This window comes from Elaeis guineensis, chromosome 4, assembly GCF_000442705.2.
Source record: "Elaeis guineensis isolate ETL-2024a chromosome 4, EG11, whole genome shotgun sequence".
NCBI classification, from domain to species: Eukaryota; Viridiplantae; Streptophyta; class Magnoliopsida; order Arecales; family Arecaceae; genus Elaeis; species Elaeis guineensis.
Genome location: NC_025996.2, coordinates 140,881,158 through 140,901,341, shown reverse-complemented (window position 1 = coordinate 140,901,341; position 20,184 = coordinate 140,881,158).

The following is a 20,184-nucleotide window of genomic DNA, read 5'->3' as shown; positions in this document are numbered from 1 at the left end:
TAAAGTATAAAAATATCAATAAATCATATATAATTTGGTTATATTTAGATGAAAGACTAAAAATTTACAGTCTCAACAAAATATATACACTATTTTTTTTCTCTAAATATGTGAATCTCAACAGAACATTTGCACTCAGGCTTCAAGAATCAAGAAAGCAGCAAAAATATGGATTCTCGATACATTGAAGCCCTTCTTTATTTGGACAATTGTTGAGGTTCATTCAAAAGATAGTAAACCTGAAATAAATAAAAAATAATCAATTAGTTTCATGAAAAACTAACTTTTATAACTTCATCTTTCCTGTACATATGAGTCTCAACAGAATATATACATACGACTTCAAAAATCAAGAAGGCAATAAAAATTTGGGGATTCTTGATACACCGAAGTCTTTCTTTGTTTGGACAACTATTGAGCTACATGCAAAAGAGATTAAATCTGAAACAAATAAAAGACAATCAATTAGCTTCATGAAAAACTAACTTTTATAACTTTATCTTTCCTGTATATATGAGTCTCAACAAAATATATACATACAGACTTCAAGAATCAAGAAGGCAGCAAAAATATAGATTCTTGATACAATAAAGTCCTTTTTTGTTTGAGCTACATCCAAAAGAGAGTAAACCTAAAATAAATAAAAGATAATCAATTAGCTTCATGAAAAACTAACTTTTATAACTTCATCTTCTCTATACATATGAGTCTCAATAGAACATATGCATACAAGCTTCAAGATATACTTATTCTTCAGCTATTAGGGCATTGCATATCTTTCAGTTGTGCCCAACATTATGACATCTCCCACATTTAAGCGAACAAACTATCTCTGATTGGGATTCAATGCGCTTCTTTTTAAGCCTTCCTATCTTTGGTTTGGTTATAGGTAGTTTTATAATCAGATCCTCATGTTTTACCCCTATAGGTTTAAAAATATTCGTGATAGGAAAGATGGAATGCTCATACATTCTCCAGTAAGCATCCACTGTGAAAACTTCGGATACATATGTATACACTGACTCATACTTCCTAATTATCGTTGCACATGCATATGAGCAAGGATGACCATAAACCTACCAATACCAGCATGAATAAGTATGGTGTTTAGATTAACTTCATATAGGCTATCCGCGACTACTTCAAACCGCTTGCCATCCGAATATCACATTGTAAGAACCCTTCCATCTTCAATGTTCATATTTATTAGCTCTTCAATCTTAGGAACTAGATATGTCTTCCATTTATGAGAGCGGTCGTGTCTCTCATGCATCAACTCCATCATCTTTTACTAAAGCATGTTTACCACAGGAGTTATTGAAAGCTGTCGTGTCTCTTTCACTTAATTCACCATAAGAAAAGAGAGTTTTTGTGATAAATTTATTGGCGACAAAAATATCTTTTATCGCCAATAAGGATATTTACGACAACAAACTAAATTCATCACTAACAATGAATTATTTACGATAAAAATTATTTTTCATCGCAAATAGATGCATATTTGCAATGAAAACAAATTTTTTTCGTACTTACATATTATTTACAATGAAATTAATCATCATAAAAAATAAAATATTTATTTTAATTTTAAATTTTTAAATATTCATGATGAAAATAGTTTCATCATAAATAATAGAAGTATTTGTGATGAAAACTCAATTTTCATTGTAAATACTGGTTATTATGATGAAAAAGTTTCATCACTAATATAAAAAAAAATAAAAAATTTTAAAAATTCAAAAATTAAAAATTATTGATGATAAAAATTTTACATCATAAATAATCTAGTATTGGTGATGAAAATTAAATTTTCATCGTAAGTACCTAATTATTTACAATGAAATTTTTTTATCTCTAATATGTGAAAAAAATAAAAAATTTTAAAAATTTAAAAATTATAAATTATTTACAACAAAAATATTATGTTGCAAATAATGAAGTATTGGTGACAAAAACTAAATTATTTATGATAAAAAAATTTTATCATAAATATATAAGAAAAAATAAAAAATTTAAAAAATTTAAAAATTACAGATTATTTTTGACAAAAATATTACATCATAAATAATGAGTATTGACAATAATAACTAAATTTCTATCGTAAATACTACATTATTTACTATAAAAATTTTTCATCGCTAATACATAAGAAAAAATAAAAAATTTCAAAAATATAAATTATTTGTGATGAAAATATTTCATCACAAATAATGGAGTATTGATGATGAAACATCAATTTTTGTTGCAAATACTCACAGTATTTATGATGAAAAAGTTATCACTAATATGTAAAAGAAAATAAAAAAATTAAAAATTACAGATTATTTACGATAAAAATTTTATATCATAAATAATAAAATATTAGTGATAAAAACTAAATTTTTATTGTAAATACTATATTATTTATGATGAAAATTTTTCATCACTGATGAATGAGAATAAATAAAAAAATTTAAAAATTATGAATTATTTATGATAAAAATATTACATCATAAATAATGGAGTATTAGCTACGAAACATCAATTTCCATCGCCAATAATCCACTATTGAGGATAAAAAATTTTCATCGCTAATATTTAAAAAAAATAAAAAATTTTAAAAATTTATAAATTACAGATTATTAGCAATAAAAATTTTTCTATTGAAGGATGTTTAGATATATTATAGTAAATTTTTTTATATTTATAAAAATAAATATTAGATATTTTTTAAAAATAATATGTGCACAAGAAAAGTATGTAGAATATTAAGATCAATATGTAGTAATATAAAAAAATAATATTAAAAAATATTAAAAAAATTTATTTTTTTAACAAAGACTTAATTGATTTCAATTTAGGATCTATTTGAATGGTTGGATCTAACATATTATAGAACTCAAAAATTAGTCCTAAATAATGGTAAAATAGGCCAAACTCAGCTTATAATTCTGTATATTTGGTGGTTGGCTTATGCATCTCATAGAATTTTAGGCCCAACTATCTAAACAAATGCTTGATTGGATTCAAAGTTGCAAGCCACAAGCACATGCTGGTCACTTCAAGGCCTAGATGGGATCATCCTACCCACATGCATCCGATTATACATAATTTAAAATACTAGGGATCTAATCAAAACTTTAACCTGAAAAATCCCAAACTGATGATTTAGTTCCTTATCTAATTCATGGTTCGAAGCCTAGAAAAATACCTACATTAAGCATAAACAACAGAACAAGCAGCCAAGCTAAACAACACTACCCCTGATAAAATTTTAGTTAATAGTAGGCTTGGCCGATTAAGATGGAGCTATGTTATGGAAGATGGCAGCATCATTATCCCAGAAGGGCAACAACGTCTGAAAATTACCTTCTGCTGCCAACGTTCTTGAACAGTAAGGTTGGATGCTGGAAAAAGAGTTTTATATTTATAATTACTTTATTGTATCAATCTCCATCTTATCTATAACGTAAAATTTGGGGATCTCAAGCTGTATGATTTAATATTATTCCTCGAAACTTTTAAATATCCTCATATCTGTCGACCATTAGAACCTTTTAAAATTGCCATAATATTTTAAAAAGAAAAAAAAAATTAACGTAATTTTTTTTAAAAAATAGAAATTTCTTTTTTCAGTAATTATTAGCGATGAAAAAGATTTTCTGTCACTAATAATTTAATTAACGATGAAAATTGAACTATTAGCGATGGAAAGTTTCCATCGTTAAAAATTTATTAGCAATGATACCTATGTTTTCATCACCAATAATATTTGTGGGGAAGGGAGAAATAATTTTGTCAGTGAGAATTTTTTTTTTGGCGGGAATCAATAGCGACGAAAAATAGTTACATCGTCAATAAGATTATTAGCGATGAAAAAAGTCATAAATTATTTTTTTGTTTAAATTATTAGCGACGAAAATTTTTATTAGCGATGAAAATTTTCGTCGCTAATACATGGCATCCCGTCAAGTCCCATCTGAAACCCATTTTCTTCCCCGATGCCCCCCCACTGAGCTTTCGCGCGCTCACCACTGCGTCCCCCTCTCTACTCTACCCCTTCTCCCGGCTACCGAGTTCGTCGCCATCGCCGCCGCAGTCGCAGTCGCATCCGTTGATAAGGTAAGCTTTCTTTATTTTTTTTTGGGGGGGGGGGTTCTCGGGCCATCGATGGGCTGTCGGGGATGGGGGAGACGCCGGCGGGGATGGGCCGGGCCGGAGGGGACGAGGTCGGGCTGGCAGTGCCTGCGTCCGTCGTTGGTAATCCATCTTTATTTTTTTTTGTTCTTTTGTCGGGCCACCGGGCCGGCATGGATGGTGCCGGGGCCTGGTCGAGCCGGTGTGGACGGGTGAGCCGGGTCGGGCCTAGTCGAGCCAACATGGACAGGGCTGGGGCCGATGGGCACGAGGATGGGAACGGGTGGGCCAGGGTCGGTGGGCACGAGGATGGGGATGGGGACTGGGACGGGTGGGTCGGGTCGGGTCGGGGTGGATGGGTGGGTCGGTGTGGATGGGTGGGCCGGGTCGGGCCTGGTCGAACCGGTGTGGACGGGTGGGTCGGGTCAGGCCTGGTCGAACCGGCATGGACGGGCCGAGGCCGGCAGGCACAGGGATGGGGACGGGGATGAGGATGGGTGGGCTGGGTTGGGCCGAGGTGGATGGGTGGGCTGGGTCGGGGCAGTGCGGATGGGGCGGGGCCAGCGGAGACGAGGTCGGGGCGAGGATGGAGCCGGGCCGATCCGGTGGGTCGGGTCGGGTCGGGCCAGGCTGGGGTGGGGTGGGTCAGGTCCAGGCCGAGTCAGTTTTGAGTCGGGTTGGGTCCTCCCAAGATGGGTCTGGGGATGGGGCCAGGCCAGTCCGGTAGGGCAGGTCAGGCCGGATCAGGTCGGGGCCTCCGGGGATGGGTCCGGGGACAGGGCCGGGTCGGGCCGGGCTGGGCCAGTCCGACAGGGCGGGCTGAGCTGGGTCGGGTTGGGTCGAGCCGGGGTGAGCTGGGTTGGGTCCAGGTCGGGTCGGTTCTGGGTCCGGTCGGGGCCTGTAGGGATGGATCCAGGGCCTGCGAGGAGGATCTACACATCGAGGAAGATACGAATATTGATGAGTAAATCTATATTCTTCGTTCAATCTTGTCTTGCAATAATGGTATGCGATATAATTGTATTCATTAGAATGTTATTTGATTTTTATTATTATTATTCAATATTATACTTATTTATATCTCAATTATTACAGATATGGCACTAGGAGACAGACGATGACGTTCGCGTTCTACCTCGGAGGTTAAGGCACCTTCATCGATCTCTGTTGCCGCATTGGCTCCACTGTCAGCAGGTCCCAGTGAGGTGGATCCCAGTGAGGTGGATCTCAGTGGTATTATTATATTTTTTATATAATAAAATTTGATTCTTTTATTTGGATCATACTAATGATTTATTTATTGTTATTTCAGGCCAGTCTTCATCGAAAGTGAGGCGAGGGCGAGGTCCATCGAAGAATCTCGCTTTAGAGCGTTGGAGACACAAGCTCCCGAGACAACATCTCCGAATTGAGATAGCAGTCGGCTATATCAGACCTATTAGGGGATGGTGCGAGCCATGACAGACTGAGCTGGGCATCATATGCCGTAATTATGCCCCCGTGATGCTCTTCGATTGGCGTCACATTCTACCGGCTCAAAGAGAGATTTTCTACTCCCACTTATAGATAAAATAAATTATATTATGAATATTTAATTTGCATAGTATTCTTCTAATATTTGTTATTGACAGGGTGTATTCGACATCGTTGATTTTGAGGATAGTGTGAGGCGAGCCATCGATACTCATCTATCCTTGCATTTCAAGGATTATCGTCATCACATGCATCAATATTGGTACCAGGTGGTGCAGGATCATGGGGAGGAGGCAGTGCGGTAGTAGCCCTATGACAGCATCACCATGGACGATTGGACTGCCATATGCCGCCAATACGAGGATCCGGCATATCAGGTTACACATCTAATTTTTTTTTTTTAAGTTTAATGACTGAATCATTTATTCTTAAATTAAATTTATTATCTACTAATTTGACTGGTAATTTTACAGAGACGATGTGCCCAGAATGCGGTGAATCGGGTGAGACAGACCGTGCCACATTATGGGGGTTCGAGATCGTTCGCTCATCACATGGAGCACATGGTAGGTAATTTCTAAGTTTTAATTAGCATATAATTCTTCAGTTATTTAAATTTTTTTTAATTAATTCTCAAATTACAGAGAGATGCTGAGAGTGGTGAGCTTCTTGTAGGATCGATATCTACCAGCGGACCCACCAGCGACGGTCGGGGGAGTGGATGATGGGGAGCCAAGAGCTTTTTATAAGTTTTTTCAATTATTTTTTCATTCGTAGTCTAATTTTTATTAAAAAATTAAAATAACTCTAATTTTAATTTTCAGGATCATACGACAGACATGAGATCCCAACCTACCTCTGAGGGCTCGACCACACCCATAGATGATGAGATCTATGATCAGGTGCTCGGTATGAGATCCTGTTATGTTAGAAATTTAGGATATGGGATCACTGCTCCCTCATCCTCACGCTCATCTAGGGCTGACATCCATTCTGCGTGTGAGGCTCAGCTGATGGAGGTGCAGAGGCAAACTGTCGAGGATCGACAGCAGCCTGTCATAGATCGACAGCAGGCTGAGCACCGAGCTCAGGAGTTGGCTGCATGCGTCGATGAGTATCAGTAGCTCCAGATCCAAATGATGGAGCAGATGGTGCAGATAGAGTAGATGATACAGCTGATGAGATAGCAGCAGGCCAGTCCGAGCTCCATCGAGCGCTCTCCGTCCCCAGCTCGTTCTCCAGATGCCGATATTTGATGACTTATTGATGTACTTTTTTTAAATTTTAAATTTTTTATAATTTTAATTTAATAAAATAAAATTTATTTATCAGTTTATTATATAAATTTTTTATTTTAATTTTTTAATTTATAAAAATATTATACATATAAATTAAAAATATATATTCATAAGTTTTTTTAAAAAAAATATGACTAAATTATTAGCGACAGAATTATTCGCTAAAAAAAATTCATCATCAAAAATATCTTACTAACATAATTTATTTTTTTAATAAATATATAATTAATAGCGATGAAAAATTTATTATTGCAAATAATTATTAGCAACGTAAATGTTTGTTGCAAATTGAATCTTTTACGATGTAATTTTTCATCACTAATATTATTTAATTTTATTTTCTAAAATTTTTTTATTAAATTAATAGTGATAAAATTTTTTCATTGCAAAAACTATTTTTTGTGACATAAACTTTTAGTAGCTAAAACTTTGGAATTAATAGCAAGAAAAATATTTTCATCGCTATTAATTTTTTATTTATTAGTGATGGTATAATTCATCGCAAATACCTTTTTTTACAATTAAATTTTTTTATCTTTTATTTTTAATGATGAAAAATATTCATCGTAAATATCTTTTATTAGCGACGGAATTTTTTTTTCATCGTAAAATATTATCAACGATGTGATTATTGACGATGAAATATTAGCGATAAAAATTACGTTGCTAATATATATCAGCGATGAAAATCGATTATTAGCGATAAAAATTTTTCATCGCTAATAACCTTTTTTGTTGTAGTGATTGTTAAATGACTCCACGACATTAGAGTACATCTCCCCATATCGCTTTCCCTTAAATAGAGCATTTGGCCAATGATCAATATCTGAGCCACGTTCAATCCATTCACATGCCTTCGATGAAATCTCTCCTATGTCACTAATATAACTAATAAATTGTGATATCTGTAGTGCATAAGCTGTGCTATCAAGTAAACTCACCACCTTTTCTCTTTGTGTTACCGACATCCCATCGAGTTTTTTTTTAAAATTCTCCTTTAGATGCCACAAATAATAACCATAGGTAGCATCAAGAAATGATGTCCTCACACCCTTTGTCAAGCCTTTTGCTTTGTTTGAAATAAAATATAATTGATGATAGTAAGAATCTTCATTGTTATAAATTACATCATAAAGTTTCTCACAAAACCAAACCAAATTGGCATTATTTTCTACATTAACAATAGCAAAAGCTAGTGAAAATATCCCATTCTCAACGTCAAGTACCACTACTGAGATTATTACACCACTATACCTATTAAGGGTATGGGTTCCATCCATGAACAATAAAAGGCAGCATTCACTCTTGAATCCAACTAAATATGCATAAAAACATATAAATACCCTCTCAAAATGTCCATCTGGATACTCAAGTACAAAAAAACTTCTTAGGTTAGTCTCGACCACTGCTTCATCATACCATCGCAAAAGATCAAATGATGCATAATCTTCACCATGTAACGCAACTCTAGCAATCTCTTTACCGAGCCAAGCTTGCCTGTAAGAAAAATGAATGTCAAAATCTTTTTGAATATCCTTCTTGATATCAATTGGTCTGTACAATGGTCTGTCTCTGACTTTCTAAAGCACTATATCGATAATCTATGTTTTTGATGCCTTTGAATGTCCGTCCCTCCCAATGCCACTACTGCAAGTATGCGTGTTACTGAAGGTTTTGATTTTGAAGGTCTCCTACTGCCCAATCCTTGATGCATGCAATTACCATGGATAACTTTCATTGATGCATTTGACAGTAACTCTTAATTTATCATTTTTGATGAATTGATAATCTTTATTATGGGCGATTGAATAATTTCTTAGTGCATCCTTAAAATGAGTTGCATCTTTAAATACCTAACCAATACCGGTTATGACATTCTCCCATGATCTAGCTAATCGAAGGCTGGATGCTGATATAGAATCTTGGGATGAAACTGTGACCGTAAGAGCCATACTCCTGACGTCTTGTGGACCAATTATGCTATCAAAAATATGAAATAATTACAGTGGGCAATGAACTTTGAATGAATCAATTAATAATAAAATAATTTAAAGAAAAGATTTTACCCCCAATCAATTAGATGAGTAGATTTTGATCCATTATTAAGGTTGGTCTCCACATTTGACGGAGACTTCAGTGCAATATGAAAATCAAGCATGCATTGAACATCCTCATCATTCTTGAGTTTAAACATAGAGTTTTCTAGAATGGGAAGCTGATATTTTAGTATCATAATATCTTTATCTATGCCCCACCTACTGTATGTCCCATCTGCAATTTTATCCAACGTGCTCTCTTGGTTCACACTCAATATGTTCCCTTATTGTCTGTATTTTGCCACCACCATATGATAATCCATCTACAGTTACTTGCTTTATGAGTAATATGTAGTATAACATATTGATAAAGAGAATATGAAATATATATCAACAATCCATCTACATATCAAGCTATTAAATAACATAATAAATAAATACTTAAGAATATATTTAACTATTTACTTATACAATAAATGAATAACATTATAAATAAAGCAACAGAGACCTTTTTTTTTTTTTTTTTGTTTAAAGATGAGTGACAGTATTTTGGGACCAACAAAACAGAGATAAAGACAGATTAGCTGAGACCGTGCCACAGATCTAAAGAGGCTTAGGAACGAGGGAGAGATAAGAGGAAAAAGAAGAAAAATAGGAAGGGAAAGAGAGAGGAGAAAAGGGAGGATGTAAAAAAGATATTATCACTTTTGACTGGTAGTAAAGATGGAGTGAAAAGGGAGGGCGGCGGCGGTGGTGGCGGATTGGACATGCGATGTTAAGAAAAGATTCTAGTTGAGGGAGTTAAAGGGGCGGTATTTATAAATAAACTAAAAATCCATCCCTAAGTAAGTCTCTGCATGGTTAATCTTTCTCTCCAAAACCATCAAGGGCATTTCTATCATTTAAATGGGCCTAAACGGCACCAGATGACAACAGTAGATGGCAAGGATCTAAAAATAAGTACTTAGCAGTCCAGGGATGTTTTATTTCAACTGAAAAGTTTAGAGACCTAAAAAAAATTCTAGATCAATCTAGGGACTGATAGATAATTTTCTCTAATATGTTTGGCCTTCAACCAGTATGGTAGTCAAACCATATAAAGAAACATCGTATGAGCCTTCATGTTCAAAGATAAAAAACATGCAGATCTTCGTCACAGTTCAGGCTTGGATTCATAATTCACTTCTACTTACTGAAGTAGGTTCCCTCCAAGTAGGATTAGAAAATTTATGTTTGTTGATTTACACAATGCCGTAACAGTTCCTTTTTTTGATCTATCAAGATGAATTATGTAAACAATATAAATAAGCATTTTTTTTATTCAGGAGCTAGATGGAGTTACATAGAAAAATTTTCTGCACACAAGAATTAAATAGAGTATAGCTTTTTATAGAATTTACGCTCAACCATTTCAATTGGTGCCCATTTGTAATTTACTATTAATTTAGCAAATTAGGTAACTATTTATCATGCTTCAAACTTGCCAAGACTGGTAGTTATATAATTGGCCCCACTCTAAATTAACCAGTGTGCATCCTCTTTGTGAAGTTATTTTACAAACAATGGTATAGAATATATATATATTTTTTTTTTTAACGGAGCACCACTTTGACAAAAGTGTTAGTAGAATTACTTGACAGGAAACTCCAGGATTTTCCTGTAATCAGTAACTTCCCTTCCACCATCCACAAACACCACTTACGTTCTTCTGACTTCCACAGACTGTTTAACAAACAAGGGCAAAATGGTATTAAAGCTGCAAAGTTACTTGTGTCTCTTCTGAGTTTATGGTGCTTAAATAAGTCCCTTAGCAACATAAACATTCATCTTGAACAAGGGGGAGGTTTCCTCCAACGAACCACACTAATTGGAGCTTCAAGGACCAATACTGAACAAGTTGTGCATTATATGTACCATGCTGGGGCACCATGTACTCAATACACCCTCCTTCCATATGTGTGGGGTGTCTACCAACCTAGCATCAATTATTGTTGCTCTGTAACATGGCATATTGATCAATTGATTGATAATGGATGTTACAGAGTAACAAAAACATAGACATTGATCGTTTTTCGAACCAATATTTTTCAGGTTTTACTTTATTTTGTGTGAACTAATTCTTAAATAATGATAATTCTCGTCTGAAGACACTGATATAGTGTAGGATGTATGTTTCTAAATGCAACAACAAAGGATGAAGAGTCTCTAACTTTTGACAAAAGAAGTTGCTGAAGGAAAATCAGGCCCGCAATTCAGATAAGAACGGAGGGCCAAAAAAATGCTTATAAATGCATTTTCACTCTCCACTTCTGCCATTAGTATTCATAATCCCAAATTATTTATTAGAGTCAAAATGCATTCTTAAGCTTCAAAGCATATTTACCCATTAAAACAAAAATATCCAGTATAGTTGTGCATCCTTTCATGCCATTGCTTGCCAACTGAGTATGGTGCGAACGAGAAGAAAGAGAGTATGGTGCAAACAAGAGCGCAGAACTCCACCACCTCCCACCAACAATCTATCTGTCGTAGCCAAAGCAATGCTGCCTACAGGTCTGTTGTGGTGCAACCTCTGGCCACAACAAACCCGCTGCCACTCGACACTCTGGCTCACTAGATCAGGTGCTGACCGGTGCCATGCAGTGATGGAGCAGCAGCAATGCATGGAGCTAAATCCTTAAGCGGCTCCTTGCCATTGTAGCTAGCGATCTCCCTCTTAGAGCCCGAGATCCATCTTCCGATGCCACTCCCATCATCTCCCTGCCTTTGTGGCCCGATCCTCCTCCTGTCGGAGCTTGAGGAAGGAGGCATGATTGAGAAGCTCTTCCTCCATTGGAGATTCGACCCTAGCCTACTCTCCCAAGCTCGGGAGATTGCTGCGAGAAGAGAAGCTCAAGAAGAAAGTCTAGGACATTGAGCACCATTTTGATGAAGTCCAGAGTGGGCCTCATTAGAGCAATGATGACCTCAACTTCAACTCCCAACCTCCTTTCTCTTAGATCATTTTGAGAGAGTTGATCCCAAATTAGTGTTAGATGTATGTCCTAGAAGCCAATATAGCTGACATATTGAAATATTGCTAGGACACAATTTTGTACTTAATACATTGATTTGATTAATAAAAAGATAAGTTTATTTTTCATTCAAGTATGATGTGTCCTTGAATCGTCTATGAAATTAACATTTCGATATACATTCTCAAAGTGTTAAGAATTAGAGACATGTTTTTAATTTCTAAATGCTCCTAATCATAGTATCATCATGAGGATGGTGATCGATCCGAATAGACCGATGCACAAATCGCTTCCTTCGGGGTAGATGAGTCTCTGGTCTATATTGTAGAGACACTGAGCAATAAGTGTAGATAGTTGTTAGAGAACAACTGTACTAAGTGTAACCATACGAGAGATCACTTGAATTTCTACTCGATCATCAGTGATTGTCTCGATGCTGTAGTTGTGTGAATGATCCTTTGATCTATGATGGTACGACTGCTTGTAGTGAAGCTACTGAAGTTTGACTGATACATAAATATGATCTCAATGAGCCCTTATAGTGGATGTTGGTGACAGTTGGTCTACTGTAGGAGTAGGATGTGTATCAAGATAAAATTTATCGATCTTGATAGAAAGGAGTAGTTTTATGAGATTTGAGAGGTTAAGTCCGAGAATCTGTGGCCACAGTAATGTGATTGATGAAAAAGAGTTTCCATAAGGATCACAATTGGACTTGAGCTTATCGAATCTATCATATGATTGATGATGAAATTTGATGATTTATCCATGAGCTGCCATCTAGTCAGAACTCACGATAGAGGAACTGAATCATGCGTGAACTATACTTTGAGGTTCTTTTTGATTCTACTAAGTTGCCACTACATACTGCTAAATATCACTAATGGATTGTGAGAGCTCACTAGGGTTGCTCAAGATTAACAATCCTTGATGAGTTAGAGTGGAATTGTTCTGGCCCATTGAAAAGAGTTTCAAGGATACTATAATAGAGATCATTATATATCTTACTACCAGATAGAATTGAACCTATGGGGTCACACAAAAAAGGAATTAGATCTGAAATAAACAATTGGGCTTATGAAGTCTCAATTGGATTTAGAGAAACTCTATTGGATTCAGGATAACCTTGCTAGCAAATAGTTGGATCCAATTTTTTCTTTACATTTGAATTTTTTATTTGATAAGATTAATTTAAATTTAATTATCTACTAATAATCTAAATAAATTAGATTTATTAGGCCCCAATTGTTGGGTGCCTAAGATTTTAGATCAAATGAATTAAGGGTTCAAGTCCTTAATTAATTTCTTTGATAGTTTTGATTGGACGCCACTTGATTTGATCAAGTTGAGCATGTCCACCCATTAGAGGGCATGTGGAACCATTATGGGGCATCCCATGGGTGCCATGTTAGGTGTGTTTTTATGGGTGCAAAGGCTCTAATAGTTAGCATCTAAAGGATCTCCTAAAGGGAGTCAAATAACTAAAGGAATAAGAATTTCTAATGCAAGTAGGACTTGTATTAAGTGGTTGTTTGATTTTGAATAGGATTCAAACCTTATGCCTATTTAAAAAGATCTTACTTAAGGCCTCTAGGCAATTCAACTAGAAGCCCCACGCTTCCCTTGAAGAGCCCACACCCCCTCTTTCTCTTCTCCCTTGGAGATCCAACGCCCAAGCTTGGACGTCCTCCATCCTCAATGCCTAAAGGTGTTTGGGCATCCCATATTCCTTGCTGGTTTCTAGTCCCTAGTTGCTGTATAATCTAGGAAAGAAAAGCAAGAGAAGAAAAGAAGAAGAAGATCAAGGAAAGGATCAAAGAGTTGATCATGATCCAGCTTCGTTCAGATTCGCAGGCTGATTTTTCATAAAGAAAAAAACTCAATACCAAAGAGAACTGTTCCAGACTAATCCTGAGTAGATACTCGTAGAGGTCAAATACTTGTGTGGCTAAGAGAGAGTCTCTTCTCTTTCAGATCTAGATTTGAGGAAAGAAATTATAAAACAGGTATGTGATTCGATCACATATTTAATTTTAGCATATGTTCAATTTTAGCATATGAAGTAGATCCTAGTGGTTTATGTTTTATGCATATATGATGTAGATTAAAAGATATTTTAATCTTCTATTTCACTGTGATATTTAAAAAAAAATTTAAAATATACATACATGCCCCGACATTAAAATTTCAATAATGGTATCAGAGCCACTAGTTTCATATGCATAAAATTAGCATACATATTTTGAAAAAAATTTTAAAATATATTTTTTTTTTGATACATAAAATGTATAGATGAGTATTTTGAATCTAAAATTTATTTTAAATTTAATTTTAAAATATATAGTTGATATATGAAAGCATGCACAGATCTGAATTTTATTCTAGAATAGTTTCTAGTTCATAATTATATGATATGTAGATACATGCATAAATCTGAAATTTTATTTGACCTAATTTATGATTCATATATGAAATATATGATTATATATTTAGATTAAAAAATTATTTTTGATATGATTCATGATTTATATATAAGATATATGATATCATGTTAAGATCTAAATTTTTGTTTAGATCTGAATTTTACATACATATATGAGATATATATTTGTATAATAAATCAAAAAATTATTTTTATGATTTAAAACTTATTTTTCATACAAAGAATTTAGACCTAAAATTTAGTTTTAGAATCTAAAATTTATGATTATACATGAGGATTTTGGGTATGAAAAAATCAAAAATTAGATCATATAATTAGATTGAATCTAGGATTTTTGATTTGAACATTATGGATAATTGATCAAACCAAGTCAAGTATTGATTAGGGTTAGATCAATTAAGTTATATGATCAAGCAATTATTATTAATCAAATCGATTGAATCCTATATGTAAAATCGATTAACCTAAGGACCTAATTCGGTTCGATGGCTTGAGCATGATTTACTTGGGCTAATCTATTTAGACCAATTGACCTATTGGTGTCTAAGGTAAGTAATTGAAAGATAATTATTTAATTAATTTCGTTAGCTGATCTGACCAATTTATTGGTGTCTAAAGAAAGCAACAGGAGGACTCCCACCGATCTCCACTTACATGATCAATTTGAAAGATTGAGTCTTGAATAAAGTTGTTTGGTATTTTGGTTTAGCTCATGCCAATTAGATCGATCATATGATGACTGATTAGATGAGATCTAAACCTAAACCTCCCCATAAATATTAAGTCCATAAGTCTTTCACCATTGTAGATATGCAGGCATGCTACTGGTGTTGATTGTTCTCGGCTGGTTATAATGGTTCATTTGCACCGAAAATATATAACCACTCTATTAGCAAAGAGTTGCTCCAGGATAAGAATGGGGTTGGACCTCAATAACTGTTAGATGAGGGACCCAATGACGGCCTTGCACCTGCTTGTGAACGGTGGGTCAGGCTTAACTAAGGAGTATGGTCAATAACTGTTAGGTGAGCCCACATAACTTAGAGACCAAGTCGCTGTAATATGCTTAGAAAAATATCTGGATAAAGAGTTATACATGCATCAGTATGTATGTTATCAATAACTGTTAGGTGAGGTACATGGCATCGATAGGACTGTAACACCCACTAGAAATTTATTTGTTGCATTAGGGTTTTTGTTTCCCATTCGGAGAGTGAAAGGATCCAAAAAAATTAGTGGGAGTCATTGTTTACATCCTAAAGTTCCTAGAAGTAAATATAATTTTCAAAGTATAAAAGTCTAACTTGAGTGTCTACTCTCGCAGTTAAATAATGTCAGCCTCAAATCCTCTAGCCCGTATGCTTGAATCAAATCGTTTGACTGGAACAAACTATAAAGACTGGCTAAGAAACCTCAGGATTGTCCTGACTTCTGAAAAACTAGGTCATGTACTTGATCAGAAACTCTTAGTATTATCAAACTATCCTACTGCTCAGCAAAGAGCTACTTATGAAAAGTGGATGGATGAAAATAGTCAGGTCAAGTGCTATATGCTAGCATCTATGTCAAATGAGTTGTAGAGTCAGCATGAGCATATGCCCACTATCAGGACTATGATCACTCATCTACAAGAGTTGTATGGTGAGCAAAGCCATACAGCATGCTTCGAAGTGTCCAGAATATTGAGGACAGTAATCAAGGACATTGAGGAGCTTGGAAAGCTCAAATTTAATATGCAAAAGGAATTGTAGATGGATTTGATCCTTCAATCCCTTACGAGTTCATATAGTCAATTCATTATAAATTTTTATATGAACAAACTCAATTGCACTATATCCGAATTGATCAATATGTTGGTCATTACAAAAAAAATTTTGAAGAGTTCAAGGGGTACTGTTCTCGTAATGAAGCAGACTTCTTCCAAGAGAAAGTTTAGTTGGAAGAAGAAGATAAAATTCACTAAGAAACAGAAGAAAGAGAGCAAGCTAAAGAAGGATGTTCCAAAGAAGGCTGAAGCAAAGGAAAAGTATTTCCACTATGATGCTGAAGGCCACTGGAGGAGGAACTATCCACTCTACCTGGAGAGCCTAAAGATCAAGAAGGGTGATAAACCTTCAAAAGGTATGCTCATAATAGAATCTAACTTTACAGTTTTTTCTACTTCTAGTTGGATATTAGACTCTGGCTCGAGTGCTCATATATGTACCTCAATGTAGGGTCTAATAGAAAGTAAAAAGTTGAAAAAAGATGACATGATCCTTCAGATCGATAATGAAGCAAAAATTACTGCAGAAGTCGTTGGCACTTATCATCTTCGATTATCATCGAATTTTAGATTAGATTTAAAAGACTGTTATTTTATTCTTATAGCTAGTTAGAATTTAATTTTCATATCTGTGCTAGCACAAAAAGATTTTGAATTTAATTTTAATAAAATTTTTTATTCTATTTATTAACGAAATAACTTGGTTGCATGTGATCTTTTAATTGACAGTCTGTATCACTTACATGTTGATACGAATATGAATTTAAATAAGCAAATAGTGAGTACCATAGATCGAAAGAGATCCAGAGATGAAATTAACCAGAAGTACTTGTGGCATCATAGACTAGGTCATATTGGAGAGGACAGGATAAACAAACTAAAAAAGGATGGGATCCTTAGCTCTCTTCATCAGGAGTTGTATCCAGCTTGTGAATCTTACCTTCGAAAAAAAATGGTCAAGTTATCCTTTGTAGGACATGAAAAAAGGGTCACTGAGTTACTTGCCCTGATACACACCAATGTATGTGAGCCATTTGATGTACAGATCAGGGATGGTTATAGCAACTTCATTACCTTTATTGATGATCTATCTAGGTATGGGTATGTGTATTTGATGAAATATAAATCTGAAGCTTTTGAAAAGTTCAAATAATTCAGAAATGAAGTAGAAAAACAAACACGCAAATCCATTAAGATTTTTTGATCTGATCGAGAAGAAGAATACCTTAGTCAAAAATTTTTAGGATATCTCAAAGACAACGGCACAGTCTCTCAATGGACTCCTCTCAGAACACCTCAGCTCAACGGGATATCCGAAAGGAGGAATAGGACCCTATTAGATATGGTCAGGTCCACGATGAGATTCACTGATCTACCCATATATCTTTGGAGACATACCTTATTAACCGCTATTTATCTGTTGAATAGGGTTCCATCAAAATCTGTTCCTATCACATCTTATGAGATATGGTATGGTAAGAAGCTGAATCTAAGTTATCTTAAAACTTGAGGATGTCCGACCTATGTCAAGAGAAAATGGTTGATAAATTGAAGAATAGATCGGTAATAGCTCATTTTATAGGGTATCTAAAAGAATCAATGGGATACTACTTCTACTTTTCATAAGATCACAATATGATTGTGAGTCGAAATACCATATTACTAGAATAATAATTTATCCAAAATGGTGGTAGTGGAAGGTTAGTTGAGCTCAAAGAGGTCTTTGAAGAGCAAAGAGCTATAGATCCTCAACAACCTATTATTCATGAGCCAGTAGTTGATATTCCTCTACCACCTCGTAGATCTAGCAAGGCCTCCCGACCTTCTGAAAGGTACATGGATATACTTACAGAGAAAGTAAAGAAAATATTCCACGTAGGAGATAAGAATCATGGTGATAATCCTAATACCTTTGACGAGGTGATGTCTGACATCGATTTTAAAAAATGATTAGATGCAATAAAGTCAGAAATTGACTCGATGCATTCAAACTAAGTATGGATCTTAGTGGATCTACCCGAGGGTATAGTACCCATAGGGTATAAATGGATTTACAAAAGAAAAATAGATACCAATGGTAAGGTAAAAGCCTATAAAGCTAGGCTTATGATAAAAGGTTATAGCCAGCGCGAGGGCATTGACTATCAAGAAATTTTTTTATCCGTAGCCATGCTGAAATCCATCCGCACTCTATTTGCTATTGCAACTTATTATGATTATGAAATCTAACAGATAGATATGAAAACTGCTTTCCTGAATAGATATCTTGAGGAAGATATCTATATGGAGTAGTTTTTGAATTTTACATCTGGTGATGGTGATCATAGAGTCTGCAAGCTGCAAAGGTCTATATACAGATTAAAGCAAGCTTCTCGAAGTTGAAATCATTATTTTGATGATGTGACCAAATCATTTGACTTCATCAAGAATGAAAAGAAACTTTGTGTATACAAAAAGGTCAGTTGGAGCGTAATAACATTCCTCATATTGTACGTGGATGATATTCTTCTCGTTGAGAATGATATTCTCATGTTGACCACGGTCAAAAGATAGTTGTCCAAGAAATTCTTCATGAAAGATCTAGGAGAAGCATCCTATATTCTTGAAATAAAAATCTATAAGGATATATCTAAAAGGATGCTAGGCCTATCACAAAAATTGTACATAGAGAAAGTGCTAAAGAGGTTCAGTATGAAAAACTATAAAAGAGGAGTTTTACCTCTTAGGCATGGTATTCATCTTTTCAAGATGATGTGTCTGATCACATCTGAGGAAGTTCAATGCATGAGTAGGATTCCTTATACCTCAGCCATAGGGAGTCTTATATATATCATGCTGTGTACTCAATCTAATATTGCCCTTGCTATGAATGTCAATAGCAGGTATCAGTCGAATCTAGACGAGGAGCACTGGATAGCTGTGAAGAACGTCCTTAAGTACTTGAAAAGAACTAAGGATTTGTTTTTGGTCTTTGGAGAAGGTTCTGAGTTGCGAGTTGAAGGGTATACTAATTCAGACTTTATGTCTGATCCTAAAAATAAATAGTTTACGTCAGGATATGTGTTCATATGCAATGGTGGTGCAGTCAGCTGGAAGAGTTTCAAGCAACCCATCATAGCGGATTCGATCATAAAGGCTAAATATGTCGCTGCTTCGGATGCTGCAAAGGAAGACTTCTGATTTAAAAAGTTTATTACATATCTTGGGGTTATGACATCAGATGCCATATTACTTTACTGCGACAATAATAGAGCCATAGCACTTACTAAGGAGTCGAGGTCTTATTAGAAATCAAAGCACATCGAATGACAGTATCATATCATACGCGACTATCTTGAAAAGAAATATGTCAAGATGCGAAGAGTAGACTCTGTGGACAATGTGACAGATCCGCTGATAAAGCAATTAAGCTAGCCAAAAATCAAAGTCCATCTTGAGAAGTTGTGACTTAGATTAATGGCCAATTGGCTTTAGTCCAAGTGGAAGATTGTTAGATATATGACTTAGAAGCCAATATAGCTGACATATTGAGATATTATGAGGATACAATTTTATACTTAATATATTGATTTGATTAATAAAAAGATAAGTTTATTTTTCATTCAAGTGTGATGTATCCTTGAATCATCCATGAAATTAATTTTTCAATACATATTCTCAAAGTGTTGAGAATTAGAGACATGTATTTAATTTCTAAATACTTCCGGTTATAGTATCATCATGAGGACAGTGATCAATCAGGATAGATCGGTGCACAGATCACTTTCTTCAAAGTATATGAGTCTCTGGTCTACAGTGTAGAGATACTGAACGTGACCATATGAGAGATCACTTGGATTTCTACTTGATCATCAGTGATTGTCTCGATACTGTAGTTATGTAAATGATTCTTTGACTTACGATGGTATGATTACTTATAGTGAGGCTACTGAAGTTTGACTGACACATAAACATGATCTCAATGAGCTCTTATAGTGGATGTTGGCGATAGTTGGTCCACTATAGGAGTAGGATGCACATCAAGATAAAATCTATCAAC